At 44.7% G+C, this 18,456-nt stretch overlaps 37 non-coding genes across 37 annotated transcripts; all 37 read left to right on the forward strand.

Moving 5' to 3' along the window:
• The first annotated feature begins 192 nt into the window (after window positions 1-192).
• Window positions 193-311, forward strand: LOC145473862 (5S ribosomal RNA). Its single transcript, XR_014044964.1, has one exon. It is a non-coding gene; the product is annotated as a 5S ribosomal RNA (ribosomal RNA).
• Window positions 312-695: 384 nt separating this feature from the next.
• LOC145473874 (5S ribosomal RNA) lies at window positions 696-814 on the forward strand. Its single transcript, XR_014044975.1, has one exon. It is a non-coding gene; the product is annotated as a 5S ribosomal RNA (ribosomal RNA).
• Window positions 815-1,198: 384 nt separating this feature from the next.
• On the forward strand, window positions 1,199-1,317 carry LOC145473885 (5S ribosomal RNA). Its single transcript, XR_014044986.1, has one exon. It is a non-coding gene; the product is annotated as a 5S ribosomal RNA (ribosomal RNA).
• A 384-nt stretch (window positions 1,318-1,701) lies between these two features.
• Window positions 1,702-1,820, forward strand: LOC145473896 (5S ribosomal RNA). Its single transcript, XR_014044997.1, has one exon. It is a non-coding gene; the product is annotated as a 5S ribosomal RNA (ribosomal RNA).
• Window positions 1,821-2,204: 384 nt separating this feature from the next.
• LOC145473899 (5S ribosomal RNA) lies at window positions 2,205-2,323 on the forward strand. Its single transcript, XR_014045000.1, has one exon. It is a non-coding gene; the product is annotated as a 5S ribosomal RNA (ribosomal RNA).
• A 385-nt stretch (window positions 2,324-2,708) lies between these two features.
• On the forward strand, window positions 2,709-2,827 carry LOC145473863 (5S ribosomal RNA). The gene has a single exon (XR_014044965.1). It is a non-coding gene; the product is annotated as a 5S ribosomal RNA (ribosomal RNA).
• A 385-nt stretch (window positions 2,828-3,212) lies between these two features.
• LOC145473864 (5S ribosomal RNA) lies at window positions 3,213-3,331 on the forward strand. Its single transcript, XR_014044966.1, has one exon. It is a non-coding gene; the product is annotated as a 5S ribosomal RNA (ribosomal RNA).
• A 385-nt stretch (window positions 3,332-3,716) lies between these two features.
• LOC145473865 (5S ribosomal RNA) lies at window positions 3,717-3,835 on the forward strand. Its single transcript, XR_014044967.1, has one exon. It is a non-coding gene; the product is annotated as a 5S ribosomal RNA (ribosomal RNA).
• A 385-nt stretch (window positions 3,836-4,220) lies between these two features.
• Window positions 4,221-4,339, forward strand: LOC145473898 (5S ribosomal RNA). The gene has a single exon (XR_014044999.1). It is a non-coding gene; the product is annotated as a 5S ribosomal RNA (ribosomal RNA).
• Window positions 4,340-4,724: 385 nt separating this feature from the next.
• On the forward strand, window positions 4,725-4,843 carry LOC145473866 (5S ribosomal RNA). The gene has a single exon (XR_014044968.1). It is a non-coding gene; the product is annotated as a 5S ribosomal RNA (ribosomal RNA).
• A 385-nt stretch (window positions 4,844-5,228) lies between these two features.
• On the forward strand, window positions 5,229-5,347 carry LOC145473867 (5S ribosomal RNA). The gene has a single exon (XR_014044969.1). It is a non-coding gene; the product is annotated as a 5S ribosomal RNA (ribosomal RNA).
• Window positions 5,348-5,732: 385 nt separating this feature from the next.
• On the forward strand, window positions 5,733-5,851 carry LOC145473868 (5S ribosomal RNA). The gene has a single exon (XR_014044970.1). It is a non-coding gene; the product is annotated as a 5S ribosomal RNA (ribosomal RNA).
• Window positions 5,852-6,236: 385 nt separating this feature from the next.
• Window positions 6,237-6,355, forward strand: LOC145473869 (5S ribosomal RNA). Its single transcript, XR_014044971.1, has one exon. It is a non-coding gene; the product is annotated as a 5S ribosomal RNA (ribosomal RNA).
• A 385-nt stretch (window positions 6,356-6,740) lies between these two features.
• LOC145473871 (5S ribosomal RNA) lies at window positions 6,741-6,859 on the forward strand. The gene has a single exon (XR_014044972.1). It is a non-coding gene; the product is annotated as a 5S ribosomal RNA (ribosomal RNA).
• A 385-nt stretch (window positions 6,860-7,244) lies between these two features.
• On the forward strand, window positions 7,245-7,363 carry LOC145473872 (5S ribosomal RNA). Its single transcript, XR_014044973.1, has one exon. It is a non-coding gene; the product is annotated as a 5S ribosomal RNA (ribosomal RNA).
• Window positions 7,364-7,748: 385 nt separating this feature from the next.
• LOC145473873 (5S ribosomal RNA) lies at window positions 7,749-7,867 on the forward strand. The gene has a single exon (XR_014044974.1). It is a non-coding gene; the product is annotated as a 5S ribosomal RNA (ribosomal RNA).
• Window positions 7,868-8,252: 385 nt separating this feature from the next.
• Window positions 8,253-8,371, forward strand: LOC145473875 (5S ribosomal RNA). The gene has a single exon (XR_014044976.1). It is a non-coding gene; the product is annotated as a 5S ribosomal RNA (ribosomal RNA).
• Window positions 8,372-8,756: 385 nt separating this feature from the next.
• Window positions 8,757-8,875, forward strand: LOC145473876 (5S ribosomal RNA). The gene has a single exon (XR_014044977.1). It is a non-coding gene; the product is annotated as a 5S ribosomal RNA (ribosomal RNA).
• A 385-nt stretch (window positions 8,876-9,260) lies between these two features.
• Window positions 9,261-9,379, forward strand: LOC145473877 (5S ribosomal RNA). Its single transcript, XR_014044978.1, has one exon. It is a non-coding gene; the product is annotated as a 5S ribosomal RNA (ribosomal RNA).
• Window positions 9,380-9,764: 385 nt separating this feature from the next.
• On the forward strand, window positions 9,765-9,883 carry LOC145473878 (5S ribosomal RNA). Its single transcript, XR_014044979.1, has one exon. It is a non-coding gene; the product is annotated as a 5S ribosomal RNA (ribosomal RNA).
• Window positions 9,884-10,268: 385 nt separating this feature from the next.
• LOC145473879 (5S ribosomal RNA) lies at window positions 10,269-10,387 on the forward strand. The gene has a single exon (XR_014044980.1). It is a non-coding gene; the product is annotated as a 5S ribosomal RNA (ribosomal RNA).
• Window positions 10,388-10,772: 385 nt separating this feature from the next.
• LOC145473880 (5S ribosomal RNA) lies at window positions 10,773-10,891 on the forward strand. The gene has a single exon (XR_014044981.1). It is a non-coding gene; the product is annotated as a 5S ribosomal RNA (ribosomal RNA).
• Window positions 10,892-11,276: 385 nt separating this feature from the next.
• Window positions 11,277-11,395, forward strand: LOC145473881 (5S ribosomal RNA). Its single transcript, XR_014044982.1, has one exon. It is a non-coding gene; the product is annotated as a 5S ribosomal RNA (ribosomal RNA).
• Window positions 11,396-11,780: 385 nt separating this feature from the next.
• On the forward strand, window positions 11,781-11,899 carry LOC145473882 (5S ribosomal RNA). Its single transcript, XR_014044983.1, has one exon. It is a non-coding gene; the product is annotated as a 5S ribosomal RNA (ribosomal RNA).
• Window positions 11,900-12,284: 385 nt separating this feature from the next.
• Window positions 12,285-12,403, forward strand: LOC145473883 (5S ribosomal RNA). Its single transcript, XR_014044984.1, has one exon. It is a non-coding gene; the product is annotated as a 5S ribosomal RNA (ribosomal RNA).
• A 383-nt stretch (window positions 12,404-12,786) lies between these two features.
• Window positions 12,787-12,905, forward strand: LOC145473884 (5S ribosomal RNA). The gene has a single exon (XR_014044985.1). It is a non-coding gene; the product is annotated as a 5S ribosomal RNA (ribosomal RNA).
• Window positions 12,906-13,291: 386 nt separating this feature from the next.
• Window positions 13,292-13,410, forward strand: LOC145473886 (5S ribosomal RNA). The gene has a single exon (XR_014044987.1). It is a non-coding gene; the product is annotated as a 5S ribosomal RNA (ribosomal RNA).
• Window positions 13,411-13,793: 383 nt separating this feature from the next.
• On the forward strand, window positions 13,794-13,912 carry LOC145473887 (5S ribosomal RNA). Its single transcript, XR_014044988.1, has one exon. It is a non-coding gene; the product is annotated as a 5S ribosomal RNA (ribosomal RNA).
• Window positions 13,913-14,298: 386 nt separating this feature from the next.
• LOC145473888 (5S ribosomal RNA) lies at window positions 14,299-14,417 on the forward strand. Its single transcript, XR_014044989.1, has one exon. It is a non-coding gene; the product is annotated as a 5S ribosomal RNA (ribosomal RNA).
• A 385-nt stretch (window positions 14,418-14,802) lies between these two features.
• On the forward strand, window positions 14,803-14,921 carry LOC145473889 (5S ribosomal RNA). The gene has a single exon (XR_014044990.1). It is a non-coding gene; the product is annotated as a 5S ribosomal RNA (ribosomal RNA).
• A 386-nt stretch (window positions 14,922-15,307) lies between these two features.
• LOC145473890 (5S ribosomal RNA) lies at window positions 15,308-15,426 on the forward strand. Its single transcript, XR_014044991.1, has one exon. It is a non-coding gene; the product is annotated as a 5S ribosomal RNA (ribosomal RNA).
• Window positions 15,427-15,811: 385 nt separating this feature from the next.
• On the forward strand, window positions 15,812-15,930 carry LOC145473891 (5S ribosomal RNA). Its single transcript, XR_014044992.1, has one exon. It is a non-coding gene; the product is annotated as a 5S ribosomal RNA (ribosomal RNA).
• Window positions 15,931-16,315: 385 nt separating this feature from the next.
• On the forward strand, window positions 16,316-16,434 carry LOC145473892 (5S ribosomal RNA). The gene has a single exon (XR_014044993.1). It is a non-coding gene; the product is annotated as a 5S ribosomal RNA (ribosomal RNA).
• Window positions 16,435-16,819: 385 nt separating this feature from the next.
• Window positions 16,820-16,938, forward strand: LOC145473893 (5S ribosomal RNA). Its single transcript, XR_014044994.1, has one exon. It is a non-coding gene; the product is annotated as a 5S ribosomal RNA (ribosomal RNA).
• Window positions 16,939-17,323: 385 nt separating this feature from the next.
• LOC145473894 (5S ribosomal RNA) lies at window positions 17,324-17,442 on the forward strand. The gene has a single exon (XR_014044995.1). It is a non-coding gene; the product is annotated as a 5S ribosomal RNA (ribosomal RNA).
• Window positions 17,443-17,830: 388 nt separating this feature from the next.
• LOC145473895 (5S ribosomal RNA) lies at window positions 17,831-17,949 on the forward strand. Its single transcript, XR_014044996.1, has one exon. It is a non-coding gene; the product is annotated as a 5S ribosomal RNA (ribosomal RNA).
• Window positions 17,950-18,334: 385 nt separating this feature from the next.
• On the forward strand, window positions 18,335-18,453 carry LOC145473897 (5S ribosomal RNA). Its single transcript, XR_014044998.1, has one exon. It is a non-coding gene; the product is annotated as a 5S ribosomal RNA (ribosomal RNA).
• The last annotated feature ends 3 nt before the right edge of the window (window positions 18,454-18,456 follow it).

Consider the following 18,456-nt stretch of genomic DNA (forward strand, 5'->3'; position numbering starts at 1 on the left):
GAATGTGGCTTTGATGACTGACCATTGGAGAATCGCCCTTTTGTGATTTGAAGTCTTAGCTGGCTTTGGAATCTCTGGGTTAAGTAGCCGAGACGTAATTGGAAATTCATCACAACAGCAATTAAAGGCCTTCCTTCTAAGAGACTTAAAAGAGAGTCCAAGCAATTGGGCAAGGTTTGAGTTGTTTCTTTCGTCTACGACCACACCACAGGGAACGTACCGGTTCTCGTCCGATCACCGAAGTCAAGTCCTGTTGGGCGGCGTCAGTACCTGGCTGGGTGACCACCTGGGAATACGCCGTGTTGTAGACTTTTGGACCCATTTTGGGACTGGACTCTTCAGAGAAGATTTCCATACGCCTCCACATCATTGATCCCTCTGTTTTCAAAATGTTGTCTTTTTTTTTTTGAATTATTTTTCCAGCAAGTTGACAGCATATTAGAAGATTTTCTTGTTTGATTACAGCACTGCAACACTGAGCAGCACACTGGAGGCAATCTCTTGAATGTGGCTTTGATGACTGACCATTGGAGAATCGCCCTTTTGTGATTTGAAGTCTTAGCTGGCTTTGGAATCTCTGGGTTAAGTAGCCGAGACGTAATTGGAAATTCATCACAACAGCAATTAAAGGCCTTCCTTCTAAGAGACTTAAAAGAGAGTCCAAGCAATTGGGCAAGGTTTGAGTTGTTTCTTTCGTCTACGACCACACCACAGGGAACGTACCGGTTCTCGTCCGATCACCGAAGTCAAGTCCTGTTGGGCGGCGTCAGTACCTGGCTGGGTGACCACCTGGGAATACGCCGTGTTGTAGACTTTTGGACCCATTTTGGGACTGGACTCTTCAGAGAAGATTTCCATACGCCTCCACATCATTGATCCCTCTGTTTTCAAAATGTTGTCTTTTTTTTTTTGAATTATTTTTCCAGCAAGTTGACAGCATATTAGAAGATTTTCTTGTTTGATTACAGCACTGCAACACTGAGCAGCACACTGGAGGCAATCTCTTGAATGTGGCTTTGATGACTGACCATTGGAGAATCGCCCTTTTGTGATTTGAAGTCTTAGCTGGCTTTGGAATCTCTGGGTTAAGTAGCCGAGACGTAATTGGAAATTCATCACAACAGCAATTAAAGGCCTTCCTTCTAAGAGACTTAAAAGAGAGTCCAAGCAATTGGGCAAGGTTTGAGTTGTTTCTTTCGTCTACGACCACACCACAGGGAACGTACCGGTTCTCGTCCGATCACCGAAGTCAAGTCCTGTTGGGCGGCGTCAGTACCTGGCTGGGTGACCACCTGGGAATACGCCGTGTTGTAGACTTTTGGACCCATTTTGGGACTGGACTCTTCAGAGAAGATTTCCATACGCCTCCACATCATTGATCCCTCTGTTTTCAAAATGTTGTCTTTTTTTTTTTGAATTATTTTTCCAGCAAGTTGACAGCATATTAGAAGATTTTCTTGTTTGATTACAGCACTGCAACACTGAGCAGCACACTGGAGGCAATCTCTTGAATGTGGCTTTGATGACTGACCATTGGAGAATCGCCCTTTTGTGATTTGAAGTCTTAGCTGGCTTTGGAATCTCTGGGTTAAGTAGCCGAGACGTAATTGGAAATTCATCACAACAGCAATTAAAGGCCTTCCTTCTAAGAGACTTAAAAGAGAGTCCAAGCAATTGGGCAAGGTTTGAGTTGTTTCTTTCGTCTACGACCACACCACAGGGAACGTACCGGTTCTCGTCCGATCACCGAAGTCAAGTCCTGTTGGGCGGCGTCAGTACCTGGCTGGGTGACCACCTGGGAATACGCCGTGTTGTAGACTTTTGGACCCATTTTGGGACTGGACTCTTCAGAGAAGATTTCCATACGCCTCCACATCATTGATCCCTCTGTTTTCAAAATGTTGTCTTTTTTTTTTTGAATTATTTTTCCAGCAAGTTGACAGCATATTAGAAGATTTTCTTGTTTGATTACAGCACTGCAACACTGAGCAGCACACTGGAGGCAATCTCTTGAATGTGGCTTTGATGACTGACCATTGGAGAATCGCCCTTTTGTGATTTGAAGTCTTAGCTGGCTTTGGAATCTCTGGGTTAAGTAGCCGAGACGTAATTGGAAATTCATCACAACAGCAATTAAAGGCCTTCCTTCTAAGAGACTTAAAAGAGAGTCCAAGCAATTGGGCAAGGTTTGAGTTGTTTCTTTCGTCTACGACCACACCACAGGGAACGTACCGGTTCTCGTCCGATCACCGAAGTCAAGTCCTGTTGGGCGGCGTCAGTACCTGGCTGGGTGACCACCTGGGAATACGCCGTGTTGTAGACTTTTGGACCCATTTTGGGACTGGACTCTTCAGAGAAGATTTCCATACGCCTCCACATCATTGATCCCTCTGTTTTCAAAATGTTGTCTTTTTTTTTTTGGAATTATTTTTCCAGCAAGTTGACAGCATATTAGAAGATTTTCTTGTTTGATTACAGCACTGCAACACTGAGCAGCACACTGGAGGCAATCTCTTGAATGTGGCTTTGATGACTGACCATTGGAGAATCGCCCTTTTGTGATTTGAAGTCTTAGCTGGCTTTGGAATCTCTGGGTTAAGTAGCCGAGACGTAATTGGAAATTCATCACAACAGCAATTAAAGGCCTTCCTTCTAAGAGACTTAAAAGAGAGTCCAAGCAATTGGGCAAGGTTTGAGTTGTTTCTTTCGTCTACGACCACACCACAGGGAACGTACCGGTTCTCGTCCGATCACCGAAGTCAAGTCCTGTTGGGCGGCGTCAGTACCTGGCTGGGTGACCACCTGGGAATACGCCGTGTTGTAGACTTTTGGACCCATTTTGGGACTGGACTCTTCAGAGAAGATTTCCATACGCCTCCACATCATTGATCCCTCTGTTTTCAAAATGTTGTCTTTTTTTTTTTGGAATTATTTTTCCAGCAAGTTGACAGCATATTAGAAGATTTTCTTGTTTGATTACAGCACTGCAACACTGAGCAGCACACTGGAGGCAATCTCTTGAATGTGGCTTTGATGACTGACCATTGGAGAATCGCCCTTTTGTGATTTGAAGTCTTAGCTGGCTTTGGAATCTCTGGGTTAAGTAGCCGAGACGTAATTGGAAATTCATCACAACAGCAATTAAAGGCCTTCCTTCTAAGAGACTTAAAAGAGAGTCCAAGCAATTGGGCAAGGTTTGAGTTGTTTCTTTCGTCTACGACCACACCACAGGGAACGTACCGGTTCTCGTCCGATCACCGAAGTCAAGTCCTGTTGGGCGGCGTCAGTACCTGGCTGGGTGACCACCTGGGAATACGCCGTGTTGTAGACTTTTGGACCCATTTTGGGACTGGACTCTTCAGAGAAGATTTCCATACGCCTCCACATCATTGATCCCTCTGTTTTCAAAATGTTGTCTTTTTTTTTTTGGAATTATTTTTCCAGCAAGTTGACAGCATATTAGAAGATTTTCTTGTTTGATTACAGCACTGCAACACTGAGCAGCACACTGGAGGCAATCTCTTGAATGTGGCTTTGATGACTGACCATTGGAGAATCGCCCTTTTGTGATTTGAAGTCTTAGCTGGCTTTGGAATCTCTGGGTTAAGTAGCCGAGACGTAATTGGAAATTCATCACAACAGCAATTAAAGGCCTTCCTTCTAAGAGACTTAAAAGAGAGTCCAAGCAATTGGGCAAGGTTTGAGTTGTTTCTTTCGTCTACGACCACACCACAGGGAACGTACCGGTTCTCGTCCGATCACCGAAGTCAAGTCCTGTTGGGCGGCGTCAGTACCTGGCTGGGTGACCACCTGGGAATACGCCGTGTTGTAGACTTTTGGACCCATTTTGGGACTGGACTCTTCAGAGAAGATTTCCATACGCCTCCACATCATTGATCCCTCTGTTTTCAAAATGTTGTCTTTTTTTTTTTGGAATTATTTTTCCAGCAAGTTGACAGCATATTAGAAGATTTTCTTGTTTGATTACAGCACTGCAACACTGAGCAGCACACTGGAGGCAATCTCTTGAATGTGGCTTTGATGACTGACCATTGGAGAATCGCCCTTTTGTGATTTGAAGTCTTAGCTGGCTTTGGAATCTCTGGGTTAAGTAGCCGAGACGTAATTGGAAATTCATCACAACAGCAATTAAAGGCCTTCCTTCTAAGAGACTTAAAAGAGAGTCCAAGCAATTGGGCAAGGTTTGAGTTGTTTCTTTCGTCTACGACCACACCACAGGGAACGTACCGGTTCTCGTCCGATCACCGAAGTCAAGTCCTGTTGGGCGGCGTCAGTACCTGGCTGGGTGACCACCTGGGAATACGCCGTGTTGTAGATTTTTGGACCCATTTTGGGACTGGACTCTTCAGAGAAGATTTCCATACGCCTCCACATCATTGATCCCTCTGTTTTCAAAATGTTGTCTTTTTTTTTTTGGAATTATTTTTCCAGCAAGTTGACAGCATATTAGAAGATTTTCTTGTTTGATTACAGCACTGCAACACTGAGCAGCACACTGGAGGCAATCTCTTGAATGTGGCTTTGATGACTGACCATTGGAGAATCGCCCTTTTGTGATTTGAAGTCTTAGCTGGCTTTGGAATCTCTGGGTTAAGTAGCCGAGACGTAATTGGAAATTCATCACAACAGCAATTAAAGGCCTTCCTTCTAAGAGACTTAAAAGAGAGTCCAAGCAATTGGGCAAGGTTTGAGTTGTTTCTTTCGTCTACGACCACACCACAGGGAACGTACCGGTTCTCGTCCGATCACCGAAGTCAAGTCCTGTTGGGCGGCGTCAGTACCTGGCTGGGTGACCACCTGGGAATACGCCGTGTTGTAGACTTTTGGACCCATTTTGGGACTGGACTCTTCAGAGAAGATTTCCATACGCCTCCACATCATTGATCCCTCTGTTTTCAAAATGTTGTCTTTTTTTTTTTGGAATTATTTTTCCAGCAAGTTGACAGCATATTAGAAGATTTTCTTGTTTGATTACAGCACTGCAACACTGAGCAGCACACTGGAGGCAATCTCTTGAATGTGGCTTTGATGACTGACCATTGGAGAATCGCCCTTTTGTGATTTGAAGTCTTAGCTGGCTTTGGAATCTCTGGGTTAAGTAGCCGAGACGTAATTGGAAATTCATCACAACAGCAATTAAAGGCCTTCCTTCTAAGAGACTTAAAAGAGAGTCCAAGCAATTGGGCAAGGTTTGAGTTGTTTCTTTCGTCTACGACCACACCACAGGGAACGTACCGGTTCTCGTCCGATCACCGAAGTCAAGTCCTGTTGGGCGGCGTCAGTACCTGGCTGGGTGACCACCTGGGAATACGCCGTGTTGTAGACTTTTGGACCCATTTTGGGACTGGACTCTTCAGAGAAGATTTCCATACGCCTCCACATCATTGATCCCTCTGTTTTCAAAATGTTGTCTTTTTTTTTTTGGAATTATTTTTCCAGCAAGTTGACAGCATATTAGAAGATTTTCTTGTTTGATTACAGCACTGCAACACTGAGCAGCACACTGGAGGCAATCTCTTGAATGTGGCTTTGATGACTGACCATTGGAGAATCGCCCTTTTGTGATTTGAAGTCTTAGCTGGCTTTGGAATCTCTGGGTTAAGTAGCCGAGACGTAATTGGAAATTCATCACAACAGCAATTAAAGGCCTTCCTTCTAAGAGACTTAAAAGAGAGTCCAAGCAATTGGGCAAGGTTTGAGTTGTTTCTTTCGTCTACGACCACACCACAGGGAACGTACCGGTTCTCGTCCGATCACCGAAGTCAAGTCCTGTTGGGCGGCGTCAGTACCTGGCTGGGTGACCACCTGGGAATACGCCGTGTTGTAGACTTTTGGACCCATTTTGGGACTGGACTCTTCAGAGAAGATTTCCATACGCCTCCACATCATTGATCCCTCTGTTTTCAAAATGTTGTCTTTTTTTTTTTGGAATTATTTTTCCAGCAAGTTGACAGCATATTAGAAGATTTTCTTGTTTGATTACAGCACTGCAACACTGAGCAGCACACTGGAGGCAATCTCTTGAATGTGGCTTTGATGACTGACCATTGGAGAATCGCCCTTTTGTGATTTGAAGTCTTAGCTGGCTTTGGAATCTCTGGGTTAAGTAGCCGAGACGTAATTGGAAATTCATCACAACAGCAATTAAAGGCCTTCCTTCTAAGAGACTTAAAAGAGAGTCCAAGCAATTGGGCAAGGTTTGAGTTGTTTCTTTCGTCTACGACCACACCACAGGGAACGTACCGGTTCTCGTCCGATCACCGAAGTCAAGTCCTGTTGGGCGGCGTCAGTACCTGGCTGGGTGACCACCTGGGAATACGCCGTGTTGTAGACTTTTGGACCCATTTTGGGACTGGACTCTTCAGAGAAGATTTCCATACGCCTCCACATCATTGATCCCTCTGTTTTCAAAATGTTGTCTTTTTTTTTTTGGAATTATTTTTCCAGCAAGTTGACAGCATATTAGAAGATTTTCTTGTTTGATTACAGCACTGCAACACTGAGCAGCACACTGGAGGCAATCTCTTGAATGTGGCTTTGATGACTGACCATTGGAGAATCGCCCTTTTGTGATTTGAAGTCTTAGCTGGCTTTGGAATCTCTGGGTTAAGTAGCCGAGACGTAATTGGAAATTCATCACAACAGCAATTAAAGGCCTTCCTTCTAAGAGACTTAAAAGAGAGTCCAAGCAATTGGGCAAGGTTTGAGTTGTTTCTTTCGTCTACGACCACACCACAGGGAACGTACCGGTTCTCGTCCGATCACCGAAGTCAAGTCCTGTTGGGCGGCGTCAGTACCTGGCTGGGTGACCACCTGGGAATACGCCGTGTTGTAGACTTTTGGACCCATTTTGGGACTGGACTCTTCAGAGAAGATTTCCATACGCCTCCACATCATTGATCCCTCTGTTTTCAAAATGTTGTCTTTTTTTTTTTGGAATTATTTTTCCAGCAAGTTGACAGCATATTAGAAGATTTTCTTGTTTGATTACAGCACTGCAACACTGAGCAGCACACTGGAGGCAATCTCTTGAATGTGGCTTTGATGACTGACCATTGGAGAATCGCCCTTTTGTGATTTGAAGTCTTAGCTGGCTTTGGAATCTCTGGGTTAAGTAGCCGAGACGTAATTGGAAATTCATCACAACAGCAATTAAAGGCCTTCCTTCTAAGAGACTTAAAAGAGAGTCCAAGCAATTGGGCAAGGTTTGAGTTGTTTCTTTCGTCTACGACCACACCACAGGGAACGTACCGGTTCTCGTCCGATCACCGAAGTCAAGTCCTGTTGGGCGGCGTCAGTACCTGGCTGGGTGACCACCTGGGAATACGCCGTGTTGTAGACTTTTGGACCCATTTTGGGACTGGACTCTTCAGAGAAGATTTCCATACGCCTCCACATCATTGATCCCTCTGTTTTCAAAATGTTGTCTTTTTTTTTTTGGAATTATTTTTCCAGCAAGTTGACAGCATATTAGAAGATTTTCTTGTTTGATTACAGCACTGCAACACTGAGCAGCACACTGGAGGCAATCTCTTGAATGTGGCTTTGATGACTGACCATTGGAGAATCGCCCTTTTGTGATTTGAAGTCTTAGCTGGCTTTGGAATCTCTGGGTTAAGTAGCCGAGACGTAATTGGAAATTCATCACAACAGCAATTAAAGGCCTTCCTTCTAAGAGACTTAAAAGAGAGTCCAAGCAATTGGGCAAGGTTTGAGTTGTTTCTTTCGTCTACGACCACACCACAGGGAACGTACCGGTTCTCGTCCGATCACCGAAGTCAAGTCCTGTTGGGCGGCGTCAGTACCTGGCTGGGTGACCACCTGGGAATACGCCGTGTTGTAGACTTTTGGACCCATTTTGGGACTGGACTCTTCAGAGAAGATTTCCATACGCCTCCACATCATTGATCCCTCTGTTTTCAAAATGTTGTCTTTTTTTTTTTGGAATTATTTTTCCAGCAAGTTGACAGCATATTAGAAGATTTTCTTGTTTGATTACAGCACTGCAACACTGAGCAGCACACTGGAGGCAATCTCTTGAATGTGGCTTTGATGACTGACCATTGGAGAATCGCCCTTTTGTGATTTGAAGTCTTAGCTGGCTTTGGAATCTCTGGGTTAAGTAGCCGAGACGTAATTGGAAATTCATCACAACAGCAATTAAAGGCCTTCCTTCTAAGAGACTTAAAAGAGAGTCCAAGCAATTGGGCAAGGTTTGAGTTGTTTCTTTCGTCTACGACCACACCACAGGGAACGTACCGGTTCTCGTCCGATCACCGAAGTCAAGTCCTGTTGGGCGGCGTCAGTACCTGGCTGGGTGACCACCTGGGAATACGCCGTGTTGTAGACTTTTGGACCCATTTTGGGACTGGACTCTTCAGAGAAGATTTCCATACGCCTCCACATCATTGATCCCTCTGTTTTCAAAATGTTGTCTTTTTTTTTTTGGAATTATTTTTCCAGCAAGTTGACAGCATATTAGAAGATTTTCTTGTTTGATTACAGCACTGCAACACTGAGCAGCACACTGGAGGCAATCTCTTGAATGTGGCTTTGATGACTGACCATTGGAGAATCGCCCTTTTGTGATTTGAAGTCTTAGCTGGCTTTGGAATCTCTGGGTTAAGTAGCCGAGACGTAATTGGAAATTCATCACAACAGCAATTAAAGGCCTTCCTTCTAAGAGACTTAAAAGAGAGTCCAAGCAATTGGGCAAGGTTTGAGTTGTTTCTTTCGTCTACGACCACACCACAGGGAACGTACCGGTTCTCGTCCGATCACCGAAGTCAAGTCCTGTTGGGCGGCGTCAGTACCTGGCTGGGTGACCACCTGGGAATACGCCGTGTTGTAGACTTTTGGACCCATTTTGGGACTGGACTCTTCAGAGAAGATTTCCATACGCCTCCACATCATTGATCCCTCTGTTTTCAAAATGTTGTCTTTTTTTTTTTGGAATTATTTTTCCAGCAAGTTGACAGCATATTAGAAGATTTTCTTGTTTGATTACAGCACTGCAACACTGAGCAGCACACTGGAGGCAATCTCTTGAATGTGGCTTTGATGACTGACCATTGGAGAATCGCCCTTTTGTGATTTGAAGTCTTAGCTGGCTTTGGAATCTCTGGGTTAAGTAGCCGAGACGTAATTGGAAATTCATCACAACAGCAATTAAAGGCCTTCCTTCTAAGAGACTTAAAAGAGAGTCCAAGCAATTGGGCAAGGTTTGAGTTGTTTCTTTCGTCTACGACCACACCACAGGGAACGTACCGGTTCTCGTCCGATCACCGAAGTCAAGTCCTGTTGGGCGGCGTCAGTACCTGGCTGGGTGACCACCTGGGAATACGCCGTGTTGTAGACTTTTGGACCCATTTTGGGACTGGACTCTTCAGAGAAGATTTCCATACGCCTCCACATCATTGATCCCTCTGTTTTCAAAATGTTGTCTTTTTTTTTTTGGAATTATTTTTCCAGCAAGTTGACAGCATATTAGAAGATTTTCTTGTTTGATTACAGCACTGCAACACTGAGCAGCACACTGGAGGCAATCTCTTGAATGTGGCTTTGATGACTGACCATTGGAGAATCGCCCTTTTGTGATTTGAAGTCTTAGCTGGCTTTGGAATCTCTGGGTTAAGTAGCCGAGACGTAATTGGAAATTCATCACAACAGCAATTAAAGGCCTTCCTTCTAAGAGACTTAAAAGAGAGTCCAAGCAATTGGGCAAGGTTTGAGTTGTTTCTTTCGTCTACGACCACACCACAGGGAACGTACCGGTTCTCGTCCGATCACCGAAGTCAAGTCCTGTTGGGCGGCGTCAGTACCTGGCTGGGTGACCACCTGGGAATACGCCGTGTTGTAGACTTTTGGACCCATTTTGGGACTGGACTCTTCAGAGAAGATTTCCATACGCCTCCACATCATTGATCCCTCTGTTTTCAAAATGTTGTCTTTTTTTTTTTGGAATTATTTTTCCAGCAAGTTGACAGCATATTAGAAGATTTTCTTGTTTGATTACAGCACTGCAACACTGAGCAGCACACTGGAGGCAATCTCTTGAATGTGGCTTTGATGACTGACCATTGGAGAATCGCCCTTTTGTGATTTGAAGTCTTAGCTGGCTTTGGAATCTCTGGGTTAAGTAGCCGAGACGTAATTGGAAATTCATCACAACAGCAATTAAAGGCCTTCCTTCTAAGAGACTTAAAAGAGAGTCCAAGCAATTGGGCAAGGTTTGAGTTGTTTCTTTCGTCTACGACCACACCACAGGGAACGTACCGGTTCTCGTCCGATCACCGAAGTCAAGTCCTGTTGGGCGGCGTCAGTACCTGGCTGGGTGACCACCTGGGAATACGCCGTGTTGTAGACTTTTGGACCCATTTTGGGACTGGACTCTTCAGAGAAGATTTCCATACGCCTCCACATCATTGATCCCTCTGTTTTCAAAATGTTGTCTTTTTTTTTTTGGAATTATTTTTCCAGCAAGTTGACAGCATATTAGAAGATTTTCTTGTTTGATTACAGCACTGCAACACTGAGCAGCACACTGGAGGCAATCTCTTGAATGTGGCTTTGATGACTGACCATTGGAGAATCGCCCTTTTGTGATTTGAAGTCTTAGCTGGCTTTGGAATCTCTGGGTTAAGTAGCCGAGACGTAATTGGAAATTCATCACAACAGCAATTAAAGGCCTTCCTTCTAAGAGACTTAAAAGAGAGTCCAAGCAATTGGGCAAGGTTTGAGTTGTTTCTTTCGTCTACGACCACACCACAGGGAACGTACCGGTTCTCGTCCGATCACCGAAGTCAAGTCCTGTTGGGCGGCGTCAGTACCTGGCTGGGTGACCACCTGGGAATACGCCGTGTTGTAGACTTTTGGACCCATTTTGGGACTGGACTCTTCAGAGAAGATTTCCATACGCCTCCACATCATTGATCCCTCTGTTTTCAAAATGTTGTCTTTTTTTTTTTGGAATTATTTTTCCAGCAAGTTGACAGCATATTAGAAGATTTTCTTGTTTGATTACAGCACTGCAACACTGAGCAGCACACTGGAGGCAATCTCTTGAATGTGGCTTTGATGACTGACCATTGGAGAATCGCCCTTTTGTGATTTGAAGTCTTAGCTGGCTTTGGAATCTCTGGGTTAAGTAGCCGAGACGTAATTGGAAATTCATCACAACAGCAATTAAAGGCCTTCCTTCTAAGAGACTTAAAAGAGAGTCCAAGCAATTGGGCAAGGTTTGAGTTGTTTCTTTCGTCTACGACCACACCACAGGGAACGTACCGGTTCTCGTCCGATCACCGAAGTCAAGTCCTGTTGGGCGGCGTCAGTACCTGGCTGGGTGACCACCTGGGAATACGCCGTGTTGTAGACTTTTGGACCCATTTTGGGACTGGACTCTTCAGAGAAGATTTCCATACGCCTCCACATCATTGATCCCTCTGTTTTCAAAATGTTGTCTTTTTTTTTTTGGAATTATTTTTCCAGCAAGTTGACAGCATATTAGAAGATTTTCTTGTTTGATTACAGCACTGCAACACTGAGCAGCACACTGGAGGCAATCTCTTGAATGTGGCTTTGATGACTGACCATTGGAGAATCGCCCTTTTGTGATTTGAAGTCTTAGCTGGCTTTGGAATCTCTGGGTTAAGTAGCCGAGACGTAATTGGAAATTCATCACAACAGCAATTAAAGGCCTTCCTTCTAAGAGACTTAAAAGAGAGTCCAAGCAATTGGGCAAGGTTTGAGTTGTTTCTTTCGTCTACGACCACACCACAGGGAACGTACCGGTTCTCGTCCGATCACCGAAGTCAAGTCCTGTTGGGCGGCGTCAGTACCTGGCTGGGTGACCACCTGGGAATACGCCGTGTTGTAGACTTTTGGACCCATTTTGGGACTGGACTCTTCAGAGAAGATTTCCATACGCCTCCACATCATTGATCCCTCTGTTTTCAAAATGTTGTCTTTTTTTTTTTGGAATTATTTTTCCAGCAAGTTGACAGCATATTAGAAGATTTTCTTGTTTGATTACAGCACTGCAACACTGAGCAGCACACTGGAGGCAATCTCTTGAATGTGGCTTTGATGACTGACCATTGGAGAATCGCCCTTTTGTGATTTGAAGTCTTAGCTGGCTTTGGAATCTCTGGGTTAAGTAGCCGAGACGTAATTGGAAATTCATCACAACAGCAATTAAAGGCCTTCCTTCTAAGAGACTTAAAAGAGAGTCCAAGCAATTGGGCAAGGTTTGAGTTGTTTCTTTCGTCTACGACCACACCACAGGGAACGTACCGGTTCTCGTCCGATCACCGAAGTCAAGTCCTGTTGGGCGGCGTCAGTACCTGGCTGGGTGACCACCTGGGAATACGCCGTGTTGTAGACTTTTGGACCCATTTTGGGACTGGACTCTTCAGAGAAGATTTCCATACGCCTCCACATCATTGATCCCTCTGTTTTCAAAATGTTGTCTTTTTTTTTTGGAATTATTTTTCCAGCAAGTTGACAGCATATTAGAAGATTTTCTTGTTTGATTACAGCACTGCAACACTGAGCAGCACACTGGAGGCAATCTCTTGAATGTGGCTTTGATGACTGACCATTGGAGAATCGCCCTTTTGTGATTTGAAGTCTTAGCTGGCTTTGGATCTCTGGGTTAAGTAGCCGAGACGTAATTGGAAATTCATCACAACAGCAATTAAAGGCCTTCCTTCTAAGAGACTTAAAAGAGAGTCCAAGCAATTGGGCAAGGTTTGAGTTGTTTCTTTCGTCTACGACCACACCACAGGGAACGTACCGGTTCTCGTCCGATCACCGAAGTCAAGTCCTGTTGGGCGGCGTCAGTACCTGGCTGGGTGACCACCTGGGAATACGCCGTGTTGTAGACTTTTGGACCCATTTTGGGGACTGGACTCTTCAGAGAAGATTTCCATACGCCTCCACATCATTGATCCCTCTGTTTTCAAAATGTTGTCTTTTTTTTTTTGGAATTATTTTTCCAGCAAGTTGACAGCATATTAGAAGATTTTCTTGTTTGATTACAGCACTGCAACACTGAGCAGCACACTGGAGGCAATCTCTTGAATGTGGCTTTGATGACTGACCATTGGAGAATCGCCCTTTTGTGATTTGAAGTCTTAGCTGGCTTTGGAATCTCTGGGTTAAGTAGCCGAGACGTAATTGGAAATTCATCACAACAGCAATTAAAGGCCTTCCTTCTAAGAGACTTAAAAGAGAGTCCAAGCAATTGGGCAAGGTTTGAGTTGTTTCTTTCGTCTACGACCACACCACAGGGAACGTACCGGTTCTCGTCCGATCACCGAAGTCAAGTCCTGTTGGGCGGCGTCAGTACCTGGCTGGGTGACCACCTGGGAATACGCCGTGTTGTAGACTTTGGACCCATTTTGGGACTGGACTCTTCAGAGAAGATTTCCATACGCCTCCACATCATTGATCCCTCTGTTTTCAAAATGTTGTCTTTTTTTTTTGGAATTATTTTTCCAGCAAGTTGACAGCATATTAGAAGATTTTCTTGTTTGATTACAGCACTGCAACACTGAGCAGCACACTGGAGGCAATCTCTTGAATGTGGCTTTGATGACTGACCATTGGAGAATCGCCCTTTTGTGATTTGAAGTCTTAGCTGGCTTTGGAATCTCTGGGTTAAGTAGCCGAGACGTAATTGGAAATTCATCACAACAGCAATTAAAGGCCTTCCTTCTAAGAGACTTAAAAGAGAGTCCAAGCATTTGGGCAAGGTTTGAGTTGTTTCTTTCGTCTACGACCACACCACAGGGAACGTACCGGTTCTCGTCCGATCACCGAAGTCAAGTCCTGTTGGGCGGCGTCAGTACCTGGCTGGGTGACCACCTGGGAATACGCCGTGTTGTAGACTTTTGGACCCATTTTGGGACTGGACTCTTCAGAGAAGATTTCCATACGCCTCCACATCATTGATCCCTCTGTTTTCAAAATGTTGTCTTTTTTTTTTTTGGAATTATTTTTCCAGCAAGTTGACAGCATATTAGAAGATTTTCTTGTTTGATTACAGCACTGCAACACTGAGCAGCACACTGGAGGCAATCTCTTGAATGTGGCTTTGATGACTGACCATTGGAGAATCGCCCTTTTGTGATTTGAAGTCTTAGCTGGCTTTGGAATCTCTGGGTTAAGTAGCCGAGACGTAATTGGAAATTCATCACAACAGCAATTAAAGGCCTTCCTTCTAAGAGACTTAAAAGAGAGTCCAAGCAATTGGGCAAGGTTTGAGTTGTTTCTTTCGTCTACGACCACACCACAGGGAACGTACCGGTTCTCGTCCGATCACCGAAGTCAAGTCCTGTTGGGCGGCGTCAGTACCTGGCTGGGTGACCACCTGGGAATACGCCGTGTTGTAGACTTTTGGACCCATTTTGGGACTGGACTCTTCAGAGAAGATTTCCATACGCCTCCACATCATTGATCCCTCTGTTTTCAAAATGTTGTCTTTTTTTTTTTGGAATTATTTTTCCAGCAAGTTGACAGCATATTAGAAGATTTTCTTGTTTGATTACAGCACTGCAACACTGAGCAGCACACTGGAGGCAATCTCTTGAATGTGGCTTTGATGACTGACCATTGGAGAATCGCCCTTTTGTGATTTGAAGTCTTAGCTGGCTTTGGAATCTCTGGGTTAAGTAGCCGAGACGTAATTGGAAATTCATCACAACAGCAATTAAAGGCCTTCCTTCTAAGAGACTTAAAAGAGAGTCCAAGCAATTGGGCAAGGTTTGAGTTGTTTCTTTCGTCTACGACCACACCACAGGGAACGTACCGGTTCTCGTCCGATCACCGAAGTCAAGTCCTGTTGGGCGGCGTCAGTACCTGGCTGGGTGACCACCTGGGAATACGCCGTGTTGTAGACTTTTGGACCCATTTTGGGGACTGGACTCTTCAGAGAAGATTTCCATACGCCTCCACATCATTGATCCCTCTGTTTTCAAAATGTTGTCTTTTTTTTTTTGGAATTATTTTTCCAGCAAGTTGACAGCATATTAGAAGATTTTCTTGTTTGATTACAGCACTGCAACACTGAGCAGCACACTGGAGGCAATCTCTTGAATGTGGCTTTGATGACTGACCATTGGAGAATCGCCCTTTTGTGATTTGAAGTCTTAGCTGGCTTTGGAATCTCTGGGTTAAGTAGCCGAGACGTAATTGGAAATTCATCACAACAGCAATTAAAGGCCTTCCTTCTAAGAGACTTAAAAGAGAGTCCAAGCAATTGGGCAAGGTTTGAGTTGTTTCTTTCGTCTACGACCACACCACAGGGAACGTACCGGTTCTCGTCCGATCACCGAAGTCAAGTCCTGTTGGGCGGCGTCAGTACCTGGCTGGGTGACCACCTGGGAATACGCCGTGTTGTAGACTTTTGGACCCATTTTGGGACTGGACTCTTCAGAGAAGATTTCCATACGCCTCCACATCATTGATCCCTCTGTTTTCAAAATGTTGTCTTTTTTTTTTTGGAATTATTTTTCCAGCAAGTTGACAGCATATTAGAAGATTTTCTTGTTTGATTACAGCACTGCAACACTGAGCAGCACACTGGAGGCAATCTCTTGAATGTGGCTTTGATGACTGACCATTGGAGAATCGCCCTTTTGTGATTTGAAGTCTTAGCTGGCTTTGGAATCTCTGGGTTAAGTAGCCGAGACGTAATTGGAAATTCATCACAACAGCAATTAAAGGCCTTCCTTCTAAGAGACTTAAAAGAGAGTCCAAGCAATTGGGCAAGGTTTGAGTTGTTTCTTTCGTCTACGACCACACCACAGGGAACGTACCGGTTCTCGTCCGATCACCGAAGTCAAGTCCTGTTGGGCGGCGTCAGTACCTGGCTGGGTGACCACCTGGGAATACGCCGTGTTGTAGACTTTTGGACCCATTTTGGGACTGGACTCTTCAGAGAAGATTTCCATACGCCTCCACATCATTGATCCCTCTGTTTTCAAAATGTTGTCTTTTTTTTTTTGGAATTATTTTTCCAGCAAGTTGACAGCATATTAGAAGATTTTCTTGTTTGATTACAGCACTGCAACACTGAGCAGCACACTGGAGGCAATCTCTTGAATGTGGCTTTGATGACTGACCATTGGAGAATCGCCCTTTTGTGATTTGAAGTCTTAGCTGGCTTTGGAATCTCTGGGTTAAGTAGCCGAGACGTAATTGGAAATTCATCACAACAGCAATTAAAGGCCTTCCTTCTAAGAGACTTAAAAGAGAGTCCAAGCAATTGGGCAAGGTTTGAGTTGTTTCTTTCGTCTACGACCACACCACAGGGAACGTACCGGTTCTCGTCCGATCACCGAAGTCAAGTCCTGTTGGGCGGCGTCAGTACCTGGCTGGGTGACCACCTGGGAATACGCCGTGTTGTAGACTTTTGGACCCATTTTGGGACTGGACTCTTCAGAGAAGATTTCCATACGCCTCCACATCATTGATCCCTCTGTTTTCAAAATGTTGTCTTTTTTTTTTTGGAATTATTTTTCCAGCAAGTTGACAGCATATTAGAAGATTTTCTTGTTTGATTACAGCACTGCAACACTGAGCAGCACACTGGAGGCAATCTCTTGAATGTGGCTTTGATGACTGACCATTGGAGAATCGCCCTTTTGTGATTTGAAGTCTTAGCTGGCTTTGGAATCTCTGGGTTAAGTAGCCGAGACGTAATTGGAAATTCATCACAACAGCAATTAAAGGCCTTCCTTCTAAGAGACTTAAAAGAGAGTCCAAGCAATTGGGCAAGGTTTGAGTTGTTTCTTTCGTCTACGACCACACCACAGGGAACGTACCGGTTCTCGTCCGATCACCGAAGTCAAGTCCTGTTGGGCGGCGTCAGTACCTGGCTGGGTGACCACCTGGGAATACGCCGTGTTGTAGACTTTTGGACCCATTTTGGGACTGGACTCTTCAGAGAAGATTTCCATACGCCTCCACATCATTGATCCCTCTGTTTTCAAAATGTTGTCTTTTTTTTTTTGGAATTATTTTTCCAGCAAGTTGACAGCATATTAGAAGATTTTCTTGTTTGATTACAGCACTGCAACACTGAGCAGCACACTGGAGGCAATCTCTTGAATGTGGCTTTGATGACTGACCATTGGAGAATCGCCCTTTTGTGATTTGAAGTCTTAGCTGGCTTTGGAATCTCTGGGTTAAGTAGCCGAGACGTAATTGGAAATTCATCACAACAGCAATTAAAGGCCTTCCTTCTAAGAGACTTAAAAGAGAGTCCAAGCAATTGGGCAAGGTTTGAGTTGTTTCTTTCGTCTACGACCACACCACAGGGAACGTACCGGTTCTCGTCCGATCACCGAAGTCAAGTCCTGTTGGGCGGCGTCAGTACCTGGCTGGGTGACCACCTGGGAATACGCCGTGTTGTAGACTTTTGGACCCATTTTGGGACTGGACTCTTCAGAGAAGATTTCCATACGCCCTCCACATCATTGATCCCTCTGTTTTTCAAAATGTTGTCTTTTTTTTTTTGGAATTATTTTTCCAGCAAGTTGACAGCATATTAGAAGATTTTCTTGTTTGATTACAGCACTGCAACACTGAGCAGCACACTGGAGGCAATCTCTTGAATGTGGCTTTGATGACTGACCATTGGAGAATCGCCCTTTTGTGATTTGAAGTCTTAGCTGGCTTTGGAATCTCTGGGTTAAGTAGCCGAGACGTAATTGGAAATTCATCACAACAGCAATTAAAGGCCTTCCTTCTAAGAGACTTAAAAAGAGAGTCCAAGCAATTGGGCAAGGTTTGAGTTGTTTCTTTCGTCTACGACCACACCACAGGGAACGTACCGGTTCTCGTCCGATCACCGAAGTCAAGTCCTGTTGGGCGGCGTCAGTACCTGGCTGGGTGACCACCTGGGAATACGCCGTGTTGTAGACTTTTGGACCCATTTTGGGACTGGACTCTTCAGAGAAGATTTCCATACGCCTCCACATCATTGATCCCTCTGTTTTCAAAATGTTGTCTTTTTTTTTTTGGAATTATTTTTCCAGCAAGTTGACAGCATATTAGAAGATTTTCTTGTTTGATTACAGCACTGCAACACTGAGCAGCACACTGGAGGCAATCTCTTGAATGTGGCTTTGATGACTGACCATTGGAGAATCGCCCTTTTGTGATTTGAAGTCTTAGCTGGCTTTGGAATCTCTGGGTTAAGTAGCCGAGACGTAATTGGAAATTCATCACAACAGCAATTAAAGGCCTTCCTTCTAAGAGACTTAAAAGAGAGTCCAAGCAATTGGGCAAGGTTTGAGTTGTTTCTTTCGTCTACGACCACACCACAGGGAACGTACCGGTTCTCGTCCGATCACCGAAGTCAAGTCCTGTTGGGCGGCGTCAGTACCTGGCTGGGTGACCACCTGGGAATACGCCGTGTTGTAGACTTTT

This window comes from Orbicella franksi, unplaced genomic scaffold, assembly GCF_964199315.1.
Source record: "Orbicella franksi unplaced genomic scaffold, jaOrbFran1.1 SCAFFOLD_577, whole genome shotgun sequence".
Taxonomy (NCBI): domain Eukaryota; kingdom Metazoa; phylum Cnidaria; class Anthozoa; order Scleractinia; family Merulinidae; genus Orbicella; species Orbicella franksi.